This window comes from Sarcophilus harrisii, chromosome 1 (assembly GCF_902635505.1).
Source record: "Sarcophilus harrisii chromosome 1, mSarHar1.11, whole genome shotgun sequence".
NCBI lineage: Eukaryota > Metazoa > Chordata > Mammalia > Dasyuromorphia > Dasyuridae > Sarcophilus > Sarcophilus harrisii.
Genome location: NC_045426.1, coordinates 364,198,804 through 364,220,563, shown reverse-complemented (window position 1 = coordinate 364,220,563; position 21,760 = coordinate 364,198,804). Strand labels below are relative to the sequence as shown.

General features: G+C 36.5%; 1 protein-coding gene across 1 annotated transcript in view; it reads right to left on the bottom strand.

The window, feature by feature from the left end:
* Positions 1-21,760, bottom strand: part of ZBTB7C (zinc finger and BTB domain containing 7C) — a 565,868-nt gene that overhangs the window by 436,961 nt on the left and 107,147 nt on the right. Inside the window, exon 2 of the mRNA XM_031945971.1 lies at positions 3,520-3,763. The gene's annotated coding sequence lies outside the window, so the exon portion shown is untranslated. The remainder of the gene's footprint in view (positions 1-3,519; positions 3,764-21,760) is intronic.

Genomic DNA, 21,760 nt, shown 5'->3' with positions numbered 1-21,760 from the left:
ATATGATCTCTGAAATGTATTACTTGTGTGATCCTGGGCAAGTCATTTGCCTCTATTTCCTTCAGGTTCCTCAACTGTAAAATGGGAATAATAATAGCATATAACTCATAGAGTTGGAATAAGGATCAAAAGAGATAATATTTGTAAAAGGACTTAGCTTTTCCCTGGCACATATTTGTTACTGTTCAATTGTTTAATCATGTCCAACTCTCTGTGACCCTGTGGGCCATATTGTTCTTGGCAAAGATACAGGATTGGTTTGCAATTTCCTTCTCCAGTGAATTAAGCCAAATAGAGATAAACTGACTTGTGTGGTCATACAGCCAATTAATGTCTAAGGCCAGATTTTAACTGGCCAGATTTTAGCACAGTAGGTGCTATATAAATGTTTATTTACTCCTCTTATTCCCCATTCCTAACAGAAAGATGGCCAAAGGAGAAAATATAGAATTAAACAAATTTTTAGAGAATTTCTAAGATATTCATGGTACAAGATCACTTGAAGATATGCTTATTTGTGTGCACAAATCAGCACCACATGACAATTAAAAAAACAAACAAACCATGTGTTAGGTCACAGAAATTTTGCAAATAAATATAAAAAGGTAGAAATTTAGGACCAGATTCAGAGTCAGGAGGATCCAGGTTCAAATGTGATCTCAGACAATGAATACTTACTAGCTTTGTGACCCTGGATAAGTCACTTAATACCAATTGCCTCAGGGGAAATATAAACCAAAAAAGGTAGAAATGCTAAACATATCATTTACAGACATACAATGAAAATAGTAATAAAGTCAAAGACCACAAATAAAAAAAGACCTAAATAAAGGTTAAATAATAAAATACTAAATAACAAGTGAGTCAAAGAACAAATCAGACAATTATTTTGTGAGACAGTGAGAATGTTGAGAATTTCAGGGATACAGTTAACACAGTGCTCAAAGAAAAAATTTATATCCCTAAAACTATACATTGACCAAATAAAAAAAGATCAAAGGGCTGAATATGCTTTTTTTTTTCATTTAATTAGAGAGCCAACAAAGAAACAGGCAGGTAGGTAGTAACACAATAAATAGAAGGTCAGGAATCAGGAAGGGACAAATTCAAGCTTTGCTTCAGGTACTAGTTAAGTGACCTTAGCAAGCCATTTAATGTCTGCCTGCCTCAGTTTCCTCATCTATAAAATAGGTTACATAAATAACAAGAGAGTTGTTGTGAAGATCAAATGAATTAGTGTACTTAAAGCACTTTGCAAATTTAAAAACACTATATAAGTGGTAGCTATTGCTGTTGTATTATTATCTATGTATGTGGGCACTTTTCAAGACTTAAAATGACATACAAATATTAACTAGGAAAAAAACTCAAAATAAGCACAAAAGAGGATACCTTGAAAATTAGAGCAGAAATAGGTAGATTGGAAATTTTAAAAAAAGAACTGATAAAGTTAAAAGCAGTTTCTTAAGATAGATGAACAAAATTGGTAAGTCTTTGTCCATATATTAAAAAAAGAAGAAGGCAGAAAATAAAATCAACCAAATAAAAAGGGAACAAAATGAAATCACAACAAAGCCAGAAGAACTTAAAAGAATTATCAGGACAGTCATTGGGTTTAGTTGCTACCAAGATCCTCGATTGTACTCAGTATTCCTGAGTAAAAGGAATTACCTTCCTCCCAAGTTTTCTGTTGACAAAAAAGATTTTTCTTTCATTTATTCTCCTACCAAAACTCCTCTGATGCCTTACTGTGACCTGGTGGGTGGCACTGGTTCTCAAAGGTTATGCTGGTCAAGAACCAGCATTTGTAGATCCTACAAAGCTTAAAAAGTTTTGAACAAATTCAAAGGACCAGACTATGTCTGTTGGCCTAGGATCAGCCTAATCAAACATAGAGAAATTCATTCCCAGAAGGCTGGCCACTAGATTGTCAAATGTCTTAGCCCTGGTTCTTATATTAATTCTGATCTCTCTCATTACATTGTAACCTCCTTGAGGACAGGGACTATCTTTTGACTCTTTTTGTATCCCCAGGATTTAGCACAGTGCCTGTAATATAGTATGCACTTTATTTATTGACTGATTGGTTAGTCTTTTCCTTTCTTTGTCTGAAACTTGAAGCCAAAATCTTCCTGTAAGAAATTTTCAGAAGACCTAGAATATCTCTGCACCTGACTTAACCAGGAACAAAACGGCTCTCCTTTTGTCCGATCCACACATGTAAACTTTAGCCCACATCTTTGGCATACATATCAAGGAAGAATGGAAAGAAGGAAGAAAATAATCAATAAAGAAGTATTTATTAAGAACCTATTTAATTCTAGAAACTAGTTAGGTTCTATAGATATGGAGGCAAAAAATGAAACCATTTATTTCTCAAGGAGTTTACAGACCATAAGAGAAGATAGTAAATGCATAAATATATGCAGGACACATACAAAATACATTCAAGTTAATTTGGGGAAGAAAAACATGAAGACCTGGGGAGAAGAGGATCAGGAAAGATTTCTTGTGAAAGGTGATTCTTGGGCTGAAGGAAACAATTAGTCTGAAAGAGGAGGTTGATGTGAGGTGAGGATCCAAGCACAAATGATAACCTATTCAGGGATACAAGAACAAGCATCCCTAGAAACAGGTCTGACTTTCTGTGACTTTGCTCACAATTGCCAATTCTTCCATTCATCTCCATCTGAGACCCTGAAATCTGCCTATGTAGACCCAGAGTACTTTGGTGAGCCTCCCAAATGAGATAATTTGCATGAATCTGCTTGGGAACCTCTTGATTCTTTCAGTTCTGGATCACTATCTCTGCTGGGACTATTATGTGAGTCTATAGTCTCACAGACTATTTGTGTCTGTGAGATGTCTCTAGCTTAGTAAGATTTTTGCTATTGACTCCTCTGGAGCAGCCCTATTGTTGGGGCAGTAAATTCATCAAGGGATCTAGTAAAGAAACTACAGAGTTCCTTTCTTCAAGAACCATGAAACCATATAAATGACCATTCTAGCCTACTGAAGATTTTTCCCATGGAAAATGTAAAGACTTCATTGATGGGAGGTATTAGAGAAGCAGACATCCTTTCCAACTGTGTTTTTTATTAATTAAGAAAAAGTGGGTGAGTTGTTTTACCCCTTTTTGACTCAGTTTATTCTTCTGCAGAGTGGAACAATGATGTCCACTCATCTTTTGAAGGAAGTTCATGGAGAATAACAATCCCATGATTTGATATTTTGAGCTCCTGTTAATTACAGGGGCTACATACATAGAGATATCATACTGTCCTGTCAGGCAAAGGCTGCTAACCCCATTGAATGGTAAATCTTCAGAGTCTCAGCTTTGGCACACAGAGTGGGCAGAAACTAATCAACACAGCCTCTATCTGTCATCTTCTCGGGCTTCCTAGTACCTAGTTTGCATACCTATCTTTACGTTGATTGACATTTCACGCATCCTGTAAGCTCATCTATCCTCTGATGCTGTAAAATTCCAAAAGGATATATGGGAACAGTATGCCTTACCTGTCATTACGCTCTGTTCATTTCATCAGGAGCTGGAAACATCAATTTCCCTTTAGCTTTGCCAGTGGCACAGAACATCTCCAGGACTCTTGAAGCGAGAAAATCTGCTGAATCTCTTCTAGTACTTCCCCAGTCTGGAGCCTCCTCTCTCTTCCTTCTTCTCTACCTGCTGTATTTACTCAGGATGTCACAAAGACAAACATCTCCCCAAGTATTCCAGATTCACAGCCATGTCTGAAGGGACCTGCATGGCACAACACATTCCATCATCAGTTCATTCCACTAGCTCAAGATATATAGATATAGATATAGATATTTCCAGGGTTTGATAGTTCTTGCTTCTCCCATGAATTTCCCTATTGCCCTAGATAATCTGGTCCCACTTTATTTATCTAATAGCTAATTGCTAGGAAGGCTTTTCTCCCTATCACATCTAAATGTGTATTTCTGCATTTTCCATCTATTGCTTCTACTTCTGCCCTCTGGGACCAAACAGAACAAAACCTAATCCCTCTTTCATGTGTCAATCCTCCAAATGGTGGAAAATAGCTATCCTGTTCTGGAATTCTTTTCTTTTGCAGACTAAACATCCTCAGGTCCTTCAACTGATCCACATATGGATCCTCCATTTTGATCATCCCATCTTTGCTGTATTCAAATGTAACCTCAGACATTTACAAGCGACATAATTTTGAGCAGGTTATTTAATCTGTATTTGAACTCAGGTCTCACTGGACCAAGGTCCAGTGTTCACCTAGCTGCCAAATATCTGTCCTACTTCTGAAGTCAGTTACACATTTGATAAGCAGTTACCTATGCCTTTATCCAAGTTACTGACAGATATTTAGGGGTGAAGAACTTGGGATTTCTTTTGAGGTGGTATGTTTTTTTAATAGTTCTAGCAATAGATCCTGATACCTCTCCATTAGAAACCTCTTTCCAAGATGATGTTAAGCTAGCAGTCAACAAAATATAATAAGAGGGCTATGCATATACCTGTACAGAGAATAACCATAATGATGGAAGAGTAGTTCTTGGGATCATAGGATCTTAGATTCAGACTTGAAAGAGATCTTGGAGGTCATCTGATCCAAACTTTTTATTTTACAAATGAGGAAACTAAAGTCCAGAGATTAAACCCAAGCTTACACTTGTAGGTAATATCACTGAGATTAGAATCTAGTTTCTCTGACTCCAAATCTAGAACTCAAATACTTGCAACCTCTAGCTTCACATATTATGAATTAATCAATCAGTTTATTAGCTAGCATTTATTAAGTCCCTACCATGTGGCACTGTACTAGAGATTGGGAGTTTAAAGGCAAAAACAAAATAGTAATGTTTGAGCTGACCTTTGAAGAAAATGCAAAAGTGCAATAAAGGAATGGTAGACATTCAGAGCAAAGATATAGATAGCAGATGGAATGTCACATATGAACAATAACACAAAAAAATCATTTTGTCTGTGAAGTGCATGGAGGGACTTAAAATCTCATGGTTGCCTCAGCTCTAGAGTAAAATCCACCTCTGGTAATATCCTTCACAACCTGTCCTCATTCTCTCTCTAGCTATGTTGTAAAGGACATTAAATACTAGAGGAATATGAATTTGACTCTAGAAGTAAGAGGTAGCCATGAGAGTTTATTGATCAGAAGAGTAACACCGTCAGATATGTGCATTAGGAAAATCATTTTGGGGATAGCTAGATGGTATAGTAGGTTGAGCACTGAATAAGAAGGATCTGATTTCAAATCCAGTCTCAGGCTAACTGTGTGACTCTGTGCAAGTCACTTAATCCCAATTGTCTCAAGGAAAAAGGGGTGAGGGAGAGAAAAAGCATTTTGGCAGCTATATGAGGGGTTAATTGAAGAGGAGAGAGACTAAAGGCAGAGAGATCAATTAGGAGCCCATTACAGTAAGGCAGATAAAAAAAATGATAAAGCCTGAACTAAAGTTGTAACTGTGTTAGTAAAAAGAAGGGGACAGATAGGAGAGATATTGTGGAGATTGAACAGAAGAATTCCTGGGAAATAGTAAGCATTTACTAATTCCTTATTGATTTGACTTCATTTAGCAACTAATTGGACATGTGAGCTATGATATTGGGAAAAGTGTTTTGTAGTTGTGTTCATGTAGTTCCTGACTTTGTCTTGACGGATAAAGTCCCAAATATTTTACATTATCCACATTTAAATGAAATTTCTCTTTGTATCTCTTACTGCTGGACTTTGTTGGTAATATGTACAAATGATGATGATCTATGTGGATTTATTTTGTATCCTGCAACTTTACTAAAGTTGTGAATTGTTTCTAGTAGTTTTTTAGTTGATCCTCTAGGGTTCTCTAAGTATACCATCATATCATCTGCAAAGAGTGATAATTTGGTTTCCTCATTACCTACTCTAATTCCTTTAATCTCGTTTTTTTCTCTTACTGCCAAAGCTAACATTTCTAATGCAATGTTGAATAATAATGGTGATAGTGGGCAATCTTGTTTCACCCCTGATCTGATTGGGAATGGTTGTAGTTTATTGTCTTTACATATGATCCTTACTGATGGTTTTAAATAAATGCTACTGATCATTTTAAGGAAAATCCATTTATTCCTATAGTTGCTAGCGTTTTAATAGTAATAGGTGTTGGATTTTATCGAATGCTTTTTCTGCATCTATTGAGATAATCATATGGTTTTTTTAGTTTGGTTACTTATATAGTCAATTACGCTAATAGTTTTTCCTAATTTTGAACCAGCCCTGCATTCTTGGTATAAATCCTACTTAGTCATAGTATATTATCCTGGGGATGTTTTCTGTAATCCCTTTGCTAATATTTTATTTAAGTTTTTGTATCAATATTCAGTAGGGAAATTGGTCTATATATTTTTTTTCATCCCTATCTGGTTTAGGCATCAGCACTATATGTGTGTCATAAAAGAAATTTGGTGGGACGCCTTCTTTCCTATTTTTTCAAATAGTTTGCATAGTAATGGAATTAACTGTTCTTTAAATTCTTGGAAGAAATCACATATGAATCCATCTTGTCCTAGAGATTTTTTCTTAGGGAGTTGATTAATAATTTGTTCTATTTCATTTTCTAAAATGGGACTATTTAAGCAATTTATTTCCTTTTCTGTTAATCTGAGTGATTTATTTTTGTAGGTATTCCTACATTTCTCTTAGATTATCAAATTTATTGACATAACTTTGGGCAAAATAACTCCAAATTATTGCTCTAATTTCCTTTTCATTGGTGGAAAAGTTCTCCCTTTTCATTTTTAAGATTAACAATTTGATTTTTTCTTTCCCTTTTCTATAATAATAAAGGTTTTTCACAAAATTAACTCTTAGTTTTATTGATTAATTCAATAGGTTTCTTATTTTCAACTTTATTAATCTCCTTTTATTTTCAGAATTTCAAATTGGTATTTAAGTGGGGATTTTTGCTTTGTTCTTTTTCTAGCTTTTTTAATTGTAAGCCCACTTCATTTATCTTCTCTTTATGTTGTGCAAGTAAGCATCTAGAGATATAAAATTTCCCCTAATAATCACTTTGGCTGCATCTCATTATTGTCAGTCTCTTGGATGAACTTATCAATTGTACCTGTGATTTGTTGTTTCACCCATTCACTCTAGGATTAGATTATTTAGTTTCCAACTAATTTTTGGTCTATTTTCCCCTGGCCTTTTATCGCATGTAATTTTTATTGCATCATGATCTTTAAAAAATGCATTTACTATTTCTGCCTTTCTGCATTTGATTTTGAGGGGTTTTTTGCCTTAATACATGGTTAATTTTTGGTTTCTATGAACCACTGAAAAAAGGATACTCCTTTCTGTCTCCATTCAATTTTCTCCAGAGATTTATCATAGCTAACCTTTCTAAAATTCTACTTACCTCCTTAACTTTTTCTTATTTATTTTGTGGTTTGATTTATCTAGTTCTGAGAGAGTAAAGTTGAGATCTCCCACTAGTATAGTTTTGCTGTCTATTTCTTCTTGCAGCTCTCTTAAATTAACTAGGAATTTGGATACTATACCACTTGGTGCATATATGTTTAGTACTGATATTGCTTCATTATCTGTGGAACCTTTTAGCAAAATATAGTTTCTTTCTTTATTTTAATTAAATCTATTTTTGTTTTTTCTTGATCTGAGATCAGGATTGCTACCCCTGCTTTTTTTTTTTTTTTTTTTACTTCACCTAAAGCATAATAGATTCTGCTCCAAGCTTTTACCTTTACTCTGTATGTATCATTCTTCTGTAAATGTGTTTTTTGTAAACAATATATTGTAGGATTAAAGTCAGATTTAATCAATTGGAAAAATATCAAAAGCTCATGAGTAGGTCGAGTGAATATAATAAAAATGACAATACTACCTAAATTAATCTGCTTGTTTAGTGATACCAATCAAGCACCCAAGAAATTATTTGACAGATCTAGAAAAAATAATAATAAAGTTCATCTGGAAGAACAAAAGGTCAAGAATTTCAAGGGAATTAATGAAACAAAATGCAAATGAAGGTGGCCTAGCTGTGCCAGACCTAAAACTGGTCTGGTCATCAAAACCATTTGGTATTGGCTAAGAAATAGAGTAGTTAGTCAGAGGAATAGGTTAGGTTCACAAAACAAAATAGTCAATGACTATAGTAATCTAGTGTTTAATAAACCCCAGATTTTGGGGTAAAAACTCACTATTTGACAAAAACTGCTAGAAAAATTGAAACTAGTATGGCAGAACCTAATCACCTAACACCATACACCAAGATAAGATTGAAATGGGTTCATTATTTAGACATAAAGATTGATAATCAAATGAGAAGAATATAAGATAGTTTACCTCTCAGATGTGTGGAGAAGGAAGGAATTTGTGATCAAAGAAGAACTGGAGACCATTATTGAACACAAAATAGATAATTTTAATTATATTACATTAAAAAGTTTTTGCGCAATTGAAACTAATGCAGACAAGATTAGAAGGGAAGTTATAAACTGGAAAACATCTTTACATTTAAGGGTTCTGATAAAGACCTCATTTTTAAGATACATAGAGAATTGACTCAAGTTTATAAGAATTCAAGGCATTCTCCAATTGATAAATGGTCAAAGGATATGAACAGGCAATTTTCAGATGAAGAAATTGAAATCTTTTCTAGTTATGTGAAAAGGTGCTCTAAATCATTATTGATCAGAGAAATGCAAATTAAGACAACTCTGAGGTACCACTACATACCTCTCGGTTGGCTAAGATGACAGGAAAAAATAATGATGAATGTTGGAAGAGATGTGGGAAAACTGGGATTCTAATACATTGTTGGTGGAATTGTGAATAGATCCAACCATTTTGGAGAATGATTTGGAACTATGCTCAAAAAATTATCAAAAATCTGCATACCCTTTGATCCAGCAGTGTTTCTACTGGACTTATATCCCAAAGAGATCTTAAAGGATGGAAAGGGACCCACATATACAAAAATGTTTGGGGCAGCCTCTTTTTATTGGCAAGAAACTGGAAACTGAGTGGATCACCATCAGTTGGAGAATGGCTGAATAAGTTATAGTATATGAATGTTATAGGATATTATTGTTCTATAAAAAACAATTAACAAGATGATTTCAGAGAGGACTGGAAAGACTTGCATGAACTGATCCTAAGTGAAATGAGCAGAACCAGGAGATCATTGTACATGGCAACAACAAGATTATACAATGATCAATTCTGATGGACATGGCTCTTTCCAACAATGAGATGATTAAGCCTAGTTCCAATGATCCTGTGATGATGAGAGCCATCTACACCTAGAGAGAGGACTGTGGGAACTGAGTGTGCATCACAACATACATTTTTACTCTGCTTGTTGGTTTGCTTGAATTTTATTTTCTAAATTTTTTTTTCACTTTTTGATCTGATTTTTCTTGTACAGCAAGATAATTGTATAAATACATCTGCCTATATTGGATTTAACATATTTTTTTACCATGTTTAACATATATTGGATTACATGCCATCTAGGGGAAGAGGTGGGGGGTAAAGAGGGAAAAATTGGAACACAACATTTTTCAAGGATCAATGTTAAAAAATTATTCTTACATATGTTTGGGGAAAAAAAACTTCAATTAAAAAAATCCAAAAAAGAGGGAGGGGGAAGATTGGGGAGTTGAGACAGCTTTGAAGTTGGGAACCAGAGTTTTTGGAATGATTATGATGTCCTAAACATCAATAAGAAAATATAAAAGAGTGTTGGATTTTGGAGGGAAAAGCATGAATTCTGCTTCAGGTATGTTGATTTTGAGATGCCAATAGGAAATTCAGGTTAAAATGTCCAAATGGTAATATAGGCCTGGAACTTAGGAGAGAAACTAGGGCTGAATTTAGAGATCTGTGAGTCATCCTGCAGAGAAATGATCACTAAATCCACAGGAATTGAAGAAGTCACCAGAGAGAGAATATAGAAAGAACAGAGGCCCCAAACAGAGCATTGCAGTACACTCTCAGTTAGGAAAGCATTCTATAGGTGATGATCTAGGAAAAGAGACTGAGAAGGAGTAATCAAGGTGGAAGAGAACCAGGGAAAGAGAGTCATGAAAACATAGAGAGGAGAAGGTAGCACAAGCATCAGATGTTGTAGAAAGGTCAAGAAGAATGAGAATTGAGAAAAGGCTATCAAATATGGCACTTGGGAGATCATTGGTAACATTGGAGAGAGCAGTTTCTATTCAGAAATCAAGTCAAAAGCAGATGTATTGTTGAAGCCAATTCTAACTAGCCTGCAAGACTACAATGGCTACAAACCAGGACTTGTTGATTATCTATACTTAATAAAGTATTAATAGTGCATATCAGACTTAATCATGTTTGAGAGTCTGGTTGTTAAACATGTACAAGCACATCTATACATAAATTGAGTTCAGCAAAAGAGCAACAGATGGCTCAGAGAATGAAGTCTGTAGGTCTGCTGACTGATGACTTAAAATAATAACAACGGGCATTCATATAGTGCTTTAAGGTTAACAAAAAGCTTTGCATCCTTTATCTCATTTAAAACTCATGATACCAGTTAGGATCCAATTTGCAAAGGGCTGAGAATTGAAAAGGAGTAGAGGAAGTGGAGGAACCAAGAGTAGATTTTTTTTTTTAGGTATTTGTGAAGAAAGAGGGAGTTATAAGATGACAACTTCAACACTTTGGGGTGGGGGAATCAAATGAAGATTTTGATTTATTGATCAGAATCTACTTTATTGACTCTTTACATATTTTAGCTATAGCTTATTTCTAGAAGATTTAGGATTTTTTTAAATGCATGCCAATCCTTCACTTCCCAGAGTACCAGGTTCTTATAATAGTTCAACAAGGAAACTCTAAATCTGTAGGAAGCAAGGACAATATTTTATAATTCTTTTGTGTATCTCCAATAGTATCTAACATTAGACTGAGGACAAAACGGCACCATGAAATATGTTTTTTAATTTATCGAAGTTTTATTTTTTCTTACAAAATCTCTCAATGCAAACCCTATTTTCAATTCTAACCTGAGCTTTCAGAACAATTATCATCTAAAAGACATAAAACAAACACAAATGACTAATTTTCTGAATCATTTCATCATCATTCTTTTCTTCAGGGGCTAAAAGGTAGATACTCTTATCCTAGTGTTCTGTCTTGCTCCTTTGGGACAACAAGTAAATTTATGGTCTCTCTCCTTTCCTCAATTAGAGTGTACATTCATTTATGTTAACCTCAAGACAAAGATGATTTCATATTTATTTTTGTCAAAGTGACATCTTGATGCCTAATGTAGTCAGGGATACAGTGAGCTCCTGATTATCTGATTGGAGACATTATCTTGTGCAGGAGAAAGACATAAAGATAGACCTGATACATTTCCACTGCTGGTCAGGCAAAGAAATCTTGCTTTATTTTCATCACGAAAAATATCCAAGTGTTACTTTGTATTCCAGCAGAGAAAGAGAAGGAAATCCAAGAATTAAGCAGTCCTAGATGCAAGCTTTATAATTCTCTAATCAAAGACCACTGTTTTATATGTTGCATTTTTAACTGTTCCCCAAGTAACACCCTATGAAAATTTGTATACAAACTATATTTAGTCAAATCCTAAAGATCTTAGAGCAAGTATATCAAAAGCCAGTCCTTAGGAGATAAAAAAGACCACTTGGTTAGTAGAACATCTCAAAGCCACTGCAATCACCAAAGACATTTCATTGAATAGAGAGTAAGGGAGGAACTTCTAAGGTTCAAGGGAATATCAGACAGCATTTTGTAGATGTCTGACTAATTTTTTATACATTGTGTTCTTGTCATTTCATACTGTTTCTTTGCTTATGGTTTCTATGCTAAGAATAAATATACGGGCATGTTTATGCTCCTGTGAAAAATGAACTCCATCCTGCCAAGGTCTCATCTTTGGAGATGAATGCAAAATACTAAAGGCAGAAAGGAGGTAGATTCACCAGTGGGCAGAAGCTGAGACCTGAGTTTAAAATGAATAGAACAATAAATCCACACAACTTTTGACAATGATTTGGTGTCACCCTAGGCAGAGCTAAGGATTAGAAAGTCACTATTTCTCTGACAACTGCAAAAAGCATGATACTTACATAGCACTTTTGTTCTTTGGGTAAAGAGCAAACTGACAGAGGGAGTGTGAGACAAAAGCCCAGTTCCTAATCAAGAGAGTGGTTATCAATGCCACCTAGTGGATAAATCAACTATTGTCTGAAAATAGTACTACTGAACTTGAGTAAAATCAATGAGCTGTGAGTTTCAATATTTGTGCGCTGGCAACTTTGGTCAAATCATTTCAACTTTCTGAGCTTCAATTTTTCTGTTCTGTAGCCAGATTATCTCTAAGGTTCCTTCCATCTCTGATATTTTATGATTCCATAATCCCCTCGTTTGAACAACTATTATCCTTGATTCTAGCCTGCTAATAAAAAGAAATTCAGGCCCTTTGCAAATTATTTGTCAAATTCACTGAAATCAGCCCAGATATTTATTTTCCTAGATTTAGTAAATATAACGAATGATCTCACCTTAATTGCTAAGGCATTTCTTAGATTACTTGATTCTAACTCAATCATTTATAAGAATTTATTGCTACCAGTTCTAATAGTAGGTACTTAGATTTTTAAAAGACCATATTAAAATATGGTCCCTGCCTTCTATAAATTTGCAGTCCCCCTACTAAACTATTATTATAAACCTGATACTCTGTGAAGCAAAGGTTTGGTAAGCATTATTTGTTTTCTGTAATCCTTCTAGAAGGAAACAATAGTTGAAATGCATAGAGGCAATAAAGTGGAACCATCATAGGCTTAGGATCAAGAGAGATCTAGACTTGGTTCCTGCATGGGTCTGCATGGGCCAGTGGAAGTTACTTAACCAATGTAAGTTTTATCAGTGTCCCCATCTGTAAAATGGAGGCAATAATGCCAACTTAAAGAGCAATTGTGAGAAACAATTGGAATGAAGATTGGAGAAGTCCTTTGCTAGTAATATAAATCTCAGTTATTATTCTATAATAGCAGGGGTTAGCAACTGCTCTACCTCTCCACTACCTTCATTTCTGAGTTTGCATGTTTGCAGCAAGATAATTATAGCACCATCTACTCCTAGCCATATGAAAAATTGCTTTTCCCAAGGCCCTATTACATTACCATAAATGGTATAAGCACAAGAAAGGTAGAACTCTGATTTGGGCCTCATCTGTATTTTGCCCCCAGTCATCTCTACCTCCACCAAATTCCTATGCTTAAATCCTGTACTTATTGCCTTGTGACATCTCTTCTACTTTTACCTAGAATTGCTATTTAGTTTTACTTTATTCTGCTGAGGTTCAACTTCCCCATCTACTAAGGCAGTGGTTCTCAAACTTTTGTTCTCAGTATCTTCATCTTGTTAGGAAAAAAACTATCGAAGATCTGTTCAAAGAGTTTTTGTTCACATGGGTTATATTTGTACCTATTTACTATATTAGAAATAAAAAATAATTTTGAATTTGTAGACCCTCTGAAAGGGTTTCAGAGACCCCAATAATTCTTTGGACTACACTTTGAGGACCACTGTGGGGTTGGGAGAGAGAAAAAGGAGGGTAGAGCTAGACCATTAAAGCTTCTGCTTTCTGCTTCTGAAAAACCTACTGTTATATGAATTGACATATATTTGTCCCTATGGGGCCAGGACCATTGTTTGATACTTATATCTCTCCTCTATAAGTCTGTTTTGTTAGGTGTTCCCTAAATGTTGTTGCTGTTGTTTGTCCTTTATACAACACAACCATATTGTATTGAATTTGAGGTGTCTTTGATTAGAGGGGCTCCTCACTTATCCTACAGCAGCAGCTCCAACCCTCTGTCTTGGACATCCATGTTGTCACTAGTCCTCTGTCCACTGGTACCCACTGTCTTAAGGCCAATCTGGGTAACAACACTTCTCATTAAATTGAAATCCTTAAAAAATGATATTGTAACCAAAATCTCATAGGAAAAGGGTTGAGTAGATCCAGATTGCACCTGGAATCTTATAGCAAAGTCTGCAGAGTTAACCCACTTATAACTACACAGCTGAAGTATATTTATTGTAGTACCCTCTCCTACTACTTGAAGGAGGCTTCCAGTCTCCTGGCAGAGAGGACCAATGACATCATGGATGATGTTTTAACTCATATATGAAATGGATTGAAATATGTCAGAGTTGTACAAAGTCATTAACCTACTCTCCCTTTCAGAGTTATTGAAATACAGTAGTAGGACAAAAGACAGTATTACTGATGATGGCCTGGGATACAGTACATGACTGAGCTCTAAGCACTTTACAACGCTTGCTTTAGTCACCTTCATGACCTTTAGAACAAATTGTTTTCATCAGCCCAGCCTTATCAAGGGAAGACTTCATATACTTGAAGTAGACATCCCTCTAACTCATGAATGCATTTAAGGTCTATAGGTTCCTTCAACCTGGTTTAGCCCATCTGCAGAGATGGTTTATAAGGATGTGGCAACCAAGTAGGCTGTAACTTCTTAGAGCCACAGGTAGAGTTGGTTGACAGGTGGACGCCAAATATGGATGAGCAGGCCTGAAAAGGACTCAGCAAGCCCTCACACTAGAGTTATTGGTCCTCCCTGAATACTCTATAAGCTGCAAATAAAGGCCATCTGCCTGATTGAAATATTTGGAGAGGCTGTTTCCTTGAGATCCAAGAGAAGAGGAGCCAAAACTCAGCTCAGTAAATATTTATTAAACCTGTCAAGTTAAGCATGTAGTAAGTACTTACTGTAGGCTAGATATTATACTATAAATTGAGTTTACAATGAAAGTCAAAAATAGTCCTGGACAAAAGAAACTTACATCCTAATCAAGGAATTAACATGTAAAAATATATGCTATATATACATATCTATATATACACACATACATATATACACAGACACACACAGAGAACAAATTGGAGATAATCTCAGAGAAAAGACAATAATACTGAGGGGCATGGGAAAATATTCTTGTGGAAGATACTACTCTAGCTGAGATTTGAAAGAAGCCAAAAAAGCCAAAAAGTAGAGATAAAGAGGCAGAACATTCTGGGCCTAGGGGACAGCTAGAGAAAAGGCATGGAGCTGAGAGATCTGGAGTGTGTGTTTGAGGAACAGCAAAGGAGGCCAGAATCACTGGAACAAAGACTATATGGAGGAGAGTAAAATGTAAGAAGTCTGAAAGGTAGAAAATGACCAGGCTGAAAAGGGCTTTCAAGCCAGAATTTATAGTTGATCCTAAAGCTACTAGGCAGCCAATGGAGTTGGAGTAAATGTTTTAGAAAGATCACCTCAACAAGTTTGTAAAGGATGAATGGCAGCGGGAAATGATTTGAGGAGGAGCAACCAGAAGGCCATTACATTAGCCCAAGGACCTGCACCAGAGAGGCTACTACAATAAATAAATACTTCAGCTGTGTAGTTATAAATGGGTTAACTCTGCAGACTTTGATATAAGATTCCAGGCGCAATCTGGATCTACTCAACTCTTTTCCTGTGAGATTTTGGTTACAATATCATTTTTAAGGATTTCAATTTAATGAGAAGTGTTGTTACCCAGACTGGCCTTAAGACAGTGGGTACCAGTGGACAGAGGACCAGTGACATCATGGATGTCGGGTTGGAGCTGCTGCTGTAGGATAACTGAGGAGCCCCTCTAACCAAAGACACCTCAAATTCAATACAACAGATCCTAGTTCAGCACTTGCTATGAGTAAAATTCTCTGCTGACCTCTGAGAGAATTGCATATTGCTCATGAGACCTTTTTTTTTTTTAAAGGAATTTCTTACAGAGAAAAGAGCTTTATAATTCAGTTAAGGAATTATATTACCTGGGAGGAATCACACCCATTAGGAGTGGTTAGTTTAACTGATTCACCCATTTCCATCCATTATCAACTCTTTGAGTCCAGAACTATGATATAATGGACCTTTTAGCACTGAAATTGGTGAAAGCTACTCAGAATCATGGGGAGCACATAAGTAGACTGGTAGAAGCAGGATTTAGTTTAAAAAAAGAAAAAGAAAGAGCAGTTTACTATTGATGATGAGTTGTAAGACTGGCCACATATTTGTTGCTTTTGAGCAAAAACCTTTGGTTTGTAACTAGAGGCACTGATTTGGGTATGTTTTTCAAGAAAGGGAAAGAAGTAGGTACAGCCATGTGGCTCTCTTGGGTGCATCTCCTTATGTGAGCATTATCTTCATGCTCCCTTGGGCTAACCTTTATGAATCCGGAAACATGGTGGAGTTTGGTGGTGGGGCTAGTTGTATGGAGTCTGAATTATTCTTCTCCTTGTCTTTTTCTGAAGATATGCTTGGCATCTGCTCCAAAGCAGAGGGTCCATCTATTCCGCTAAAGGACAAGTCCGTGACAACAGAATAATTCAGTTCCAGCACAGGCAGCATTCTATAAAAGCATTTCTCTAACAGTCTGATCCATCACTCCAAGGGTATGTGTGAGAGCTTCAGATATGATAGGGATTAGGGCAAATTTTGATAAGGGGAGGGGTTGATTCCTTTTATCCGCTCTGGGAACCATGATTTGGGGCCTTAAACAGTCAATTGTGAGCTTGAGGGCACCTGGGAGAGAGGCTATGCTAAAAGAAGGTGGGGCTGGCCAAAAGGAACCTCTCCAGATTCTGGAGACTAAGACAAGCTTTGCTTACTTGACAATTTTACCTTTGCTCAGCTCTGGTTGTGATATCACCTATCCCGCAAGTTCAACTCTACAGCTCTCTCCTCTTCACATCTGACTCCCCAAAACTCCCCACATCTCCCACACACACACACACACACACACACACACACACCACGCACTCACAGCCTCCTCCTATTGCTCTGTCTTATCTTGTGCCAAGCAGCATGAACCATTGCTGCAGCTAGCCCACTGGCATGAAGGAATTCTGCTTATTTTCAAAGCAAGCTACTTATCCTACTCAGGCTCATCCTGTCAGAGACCTGCTCCATTCCTCTGTGGTATCATGGTTTCCCAGGCACCCCCGAAACCCCTCTGGCACTCACAGTCTGGCACCCAGGAGGGACTGAGCCCCAGCCCAAGGGGCAGTCTACGAGTCCATCCTGCCGGTAAGAGACACAAGCTCAGGATTTGTTGGGAGGTGGGAAGGGAAAGCTGGCCGATGCCAGGGCCAGATAGAAAAAGCTGTGAGCTGAGACAGCAGTCTGCTCCAGAGAAATCACTTGAACCCCTCCCTAATGCTCCAGTCTTGTTAGGAGAAGATGAGGGATTACACCATGCCCAGAGAGCCTAATCATCTAAAGCACCCGACACAGGAGACTATAAAGATACTGCCTGCTCAGATATTGTAGGATGAAAAATATACAAATGGAATTTGTTTTCTCTTCTCCCCAAAGGCTAAGGAGCTTGTTAAAAATCACATTGTCATCAGAAGCAACATGGTAGAGTGAAAAAAAAAAAGTAATGGATTAGTGGTTAAGAAAACGAGGTTCTAGTCTAGGCTCTGGTGTTAATTAGTTGTGTGGTTTGACCAAGTCACTCCTGCCTGAGCCTCAGTTTCCATTTGTCTAAAATGAAGGGAACTGGATAATTTTTAGGGTCTCAGATCTTTAAACTCCTATAAATCCCACAAGTAACACAGAATCTCACATAGGGACATAGGGACATGAAGGAGACCTATGATCAATCATCCCCTTTGCTTTAAGATAAACCCAGACTTAAACTATCATAGGCAATTGTCTTATCACAGTGGCTGGCAGTAGGACCCATTCCTCTGCTGCTACAGAGAATTAGAAGGTGACCTGGGAGAGCAGATGAAGAATACCTATCATCCAGTCAAATGGGCAGGTCATGGAATATTAGTGTCCATGCATACACACCTGTACACAACAGCCACCCAACTAGTAATCAATCGACAAGATTTAACAAGCATCTACTATCTGCTAGGCACTGTGATGGGTGCTGTGAAATGCAAAGACAAAATGAAACTACCTATTTTAAGGAAAGAAAAAGCTTATACATACCTATCTAAGCTGAATGAAAATAAAATAAATATCAAGGGTGGAGGGCATGGCAGCAGAGGGGATCAGGCACTCTAGACTATTGGGGTGAAAATAATGAGTTAGTAGACATTCTTTCATTCATATACACATACGTAGACAGATAGCTAACTGGATAAATAGATGCTCTTGGACAGACATTGCTGATGGATGATGAGTTGGATCCTGAATTAAATAGGAGAAAATAGTCTAATTAAATAGGAGAAAACAGAAAAAAGAAAACTTTAATCTTCATCATCATCATTTTTCTTCTTCTCCTTCTACTCCATCTCTTTCTCCTCCTTTTCCTCCTCTTATTTCTTTTAGAAGCAATCAGGATTAAGTGACTTGCCCAGGGACTCTCATAGTATCTGAAATTAGATTTAAACTCAGGTCCTCCTGTCTCTAGAGCTGGTGCTCTATCTAATATACCACCTAGCTGCCCCAACTTAAACTCATTCTTAATGGAAACTAAGCATGTCAGAAGGCATCAGTGAGAATCACATTCCAGGCATGGGGAAAGCCAGTGTAAAGACCCTGACAGGGAAGATTGAACATCATATGTGCTCAAGCACCAGGTAGCTCAGTATGGCAGGATCTCATAATGTGTGAAGAGGAGTAATGTGAAAGAAGATTGGAAGGTAGGAAGAAGATTGTTAAGGGCTTTAAAAGCAAAAGCAAAGAGCTTATATTTGATTCTAAGAGGCAAAAGGGAGTCATTAGAGTTTATTAACTAAGGGAATGAATGGACAGACCTGCACATTAGGAAAGTCACTTTGGCAGCTGTGTGGAGGATGAATTGAAAAAAGACAAGATTTGAAGCCGGAAGGCCATTTAGAAGTCTACTGCAATAGCCCAGAGGAGAGGTGATAAGGGTCTAAAGTTGGGTAGCAAAAGAGGAAATATTTGAGAGATGCTGTTGAGGTAAAAACACTAAAATTTGTCAATTTATTGGATATGAGGGTGGGGGGAAATGAGAAGTTAAGATAATGTCAAGGTTGCAAGTCTGTGTGACTAGAAAGATTTCTGTGTTCTCTATGGAAATAGGAATTTTTGGAGGAAGAATAGTAGAGGAAAAGCTTGGGGGGGAAATAATGAGTTATTTGTAAATATTTTCTCATTCATGTGATATACATAGACAGATAGCTAGCTGAATAGATAACTAGATGATCTTGGACAGATATTGCTGATGGATAATGAGTTGGATCCAGAATTAAATAGGAGAAAATGGTCTAATGGAATCAGCACTGAACTGGAAGTCGAGGTACAATATCAACTTAACTATTAAACTGTTTGTGTGCCTTTGGGCAAATTATTTCACATACTTTGGCTTCCATTGAATCTGCTATAAAATGAGGGATTGGATTCAATAGTCTCTAAAAGTCAGCTCTAACTCCCTTAAAACTTCCTAAGGAAAAAATGATTCATATGAGGAAAAAAAAAGAGCTGATTCAGAATCATAGACTATCAGAGTTGGAAGTGACTTCACAAGCCATCTAGATCCACTCACATCTGAGCAAGAATCCTTCCCAATATTCCTAACAAATTGTCATAGAAACTTTTTCTTAAAGACTTGGTAATGGTGAATCCACTACAACCTCAGGTTGTCCATTCCACTTTTAATAGCTCTATTAGAATGTTTACATCAAGTTTAAATCAGCTTCTCTGTCACTCCTCCCTCCCTGCCTTCCTAATTGTTTCTAATTCTCCTCCTTGGAGTAGAATAAATCTAATCTCCTTTCTATGTGACAAACCCTTTAAATGTTTGAAGACAGTGGACAGGCCCTGCCTTGTTTCTTCCTTTAAGACTTATCTTCTCCAGGCTAAACAGATCTAGTTCCTTCTATTGATCCTTATAGGGCATAAGGTCAAGTCATTTAACCTGTTCCAAATCTATATTACACAATATATACATAATTATATAATTATCTGGCTCTCAAGAAGTTTACAATGTAATGGAGATGATATGCAAACATTTACTGCCCCAAAGATGTCAGGACTTATCTGAAACTTTCCCTCTGTGTTCCCCGTACATAAAATGCCCTTCTCACTCCTTTTTGCCCATTTAGATGCCACTTCCATCATTCAGAAATATTCATTAGTTCTACATCCCCACAAAATGAAACAAACTACTCCAAGTCATGCCATCCTAGCTCTCTTAGTTTTACGTCCCAGTTCCTTCTTAAAAAGCCTTTACATTTCAAATAAATCTATTTTCGTAATGTGGTACTTAATTTCTTTGGTTATGTCAGTCTCTTTCTGGAATGGTCTCCTCCATTGAAATTCTACCTATAATTGTCCAAAGCCTAGATTTATATTCCCTCTATTCCTTGATTTTTCCCTTACTACAAAGAAATGTGATTTCTCCCTCTTCCCAGCCTCTATGGAAAGTTTCTGTACTGTCCTTATGATTTCTTTAAAATACTCTATTCTATATTATTATTTGTGTAGATCTTGACCTCTTTTAAAGCCCCTTGAAGATAGACACTGTTTCAGTAGAATATAAGCTCCTTAAAGGCAATGGCTATTTATTTCATTTTTATCTCTATAGATCTATATATCTATAGATTTCAATATTAGTGTTGAGAGTACCAATATTCAGGCTCAAAACTTAGGTGTTAGTTAAGTCAACTCCTTCTAGCTTCATAACATCTCTCTTCTATGTATCCTCCTCTCCTCTGTCACTGGTATCTCATGGTATAGTCTCCCATCACCTTATGTTGCAATATTACTCTTTGAGTTCCCTGCTTCGAGTCTTTCTCCATTCCATTTCATCTTCTACTCAGTTTTCAAGTTGATCTTCCTAAAACACAGGTCTGATCATATCATCTTCCCTTCAGTAAACTACAGTCATTCTCTGTTACCTCCAGGATCAAATACAATATTCTCATTTTCCCTTGGCAGATAGATTCCTAAATATTTTATATTATCAGTAGTTACTTTAAATGGAATTTCTCTTTGTAACTCTGACTGTTGGATTTTGTTAGTGATATATAAGAATGCTGATGACTTATGTGGGTTTATTTTATAACCAGCAACTTTGCTAAAGTTGTGGATTATTTCTAATAACTTTTTAGTAGAGTCTCTGGGGTTCTCTAAGTATACCATCATGTCATCGGCAAAGAGTGATAATTTGGTTTCCTCATTGCCTATTCTTATTCCTTTAATCTCTTTCTCAGCTCTTATTGCTAAAGCTAGCGTTTCTAATACAATATTAAATAGTAATGGTGATAGTGGGCAACCTTGTTTCACTCCAGATCTTATTGGGAATGGTTGCAGTTTGTCTCCATTACATATGATGCTTACTGATGGTTTTAAATAGATGCTGCTGATTATTTTAAGGAAAAGTCCATTTATTCCTATACTCTCAAGTGTTTTTAATAGGAATGGATGTTGGATTTTATCAAATGCTTTTTCTGCATCTATTGAGATGATCATATGGTTTTTGTTAATTTGGTTATTAACATGGCCAATTATATTGATAGTTTTCCTAATATTGAACCAGCCCTGCATTCCTGGTATAAATCCTACTTGATCATAGTGCAAATACAATATTCTCATTTTGCTTTTTCAAGCTTTTCTTAACCTGGTCTCTTTCTATTCTTCCAGTTTTCTTATTCCTTACATCCCTTCCACCCCAATCATGTATGTACTCTCTGAGCCAGCAACATTGACTTTGCT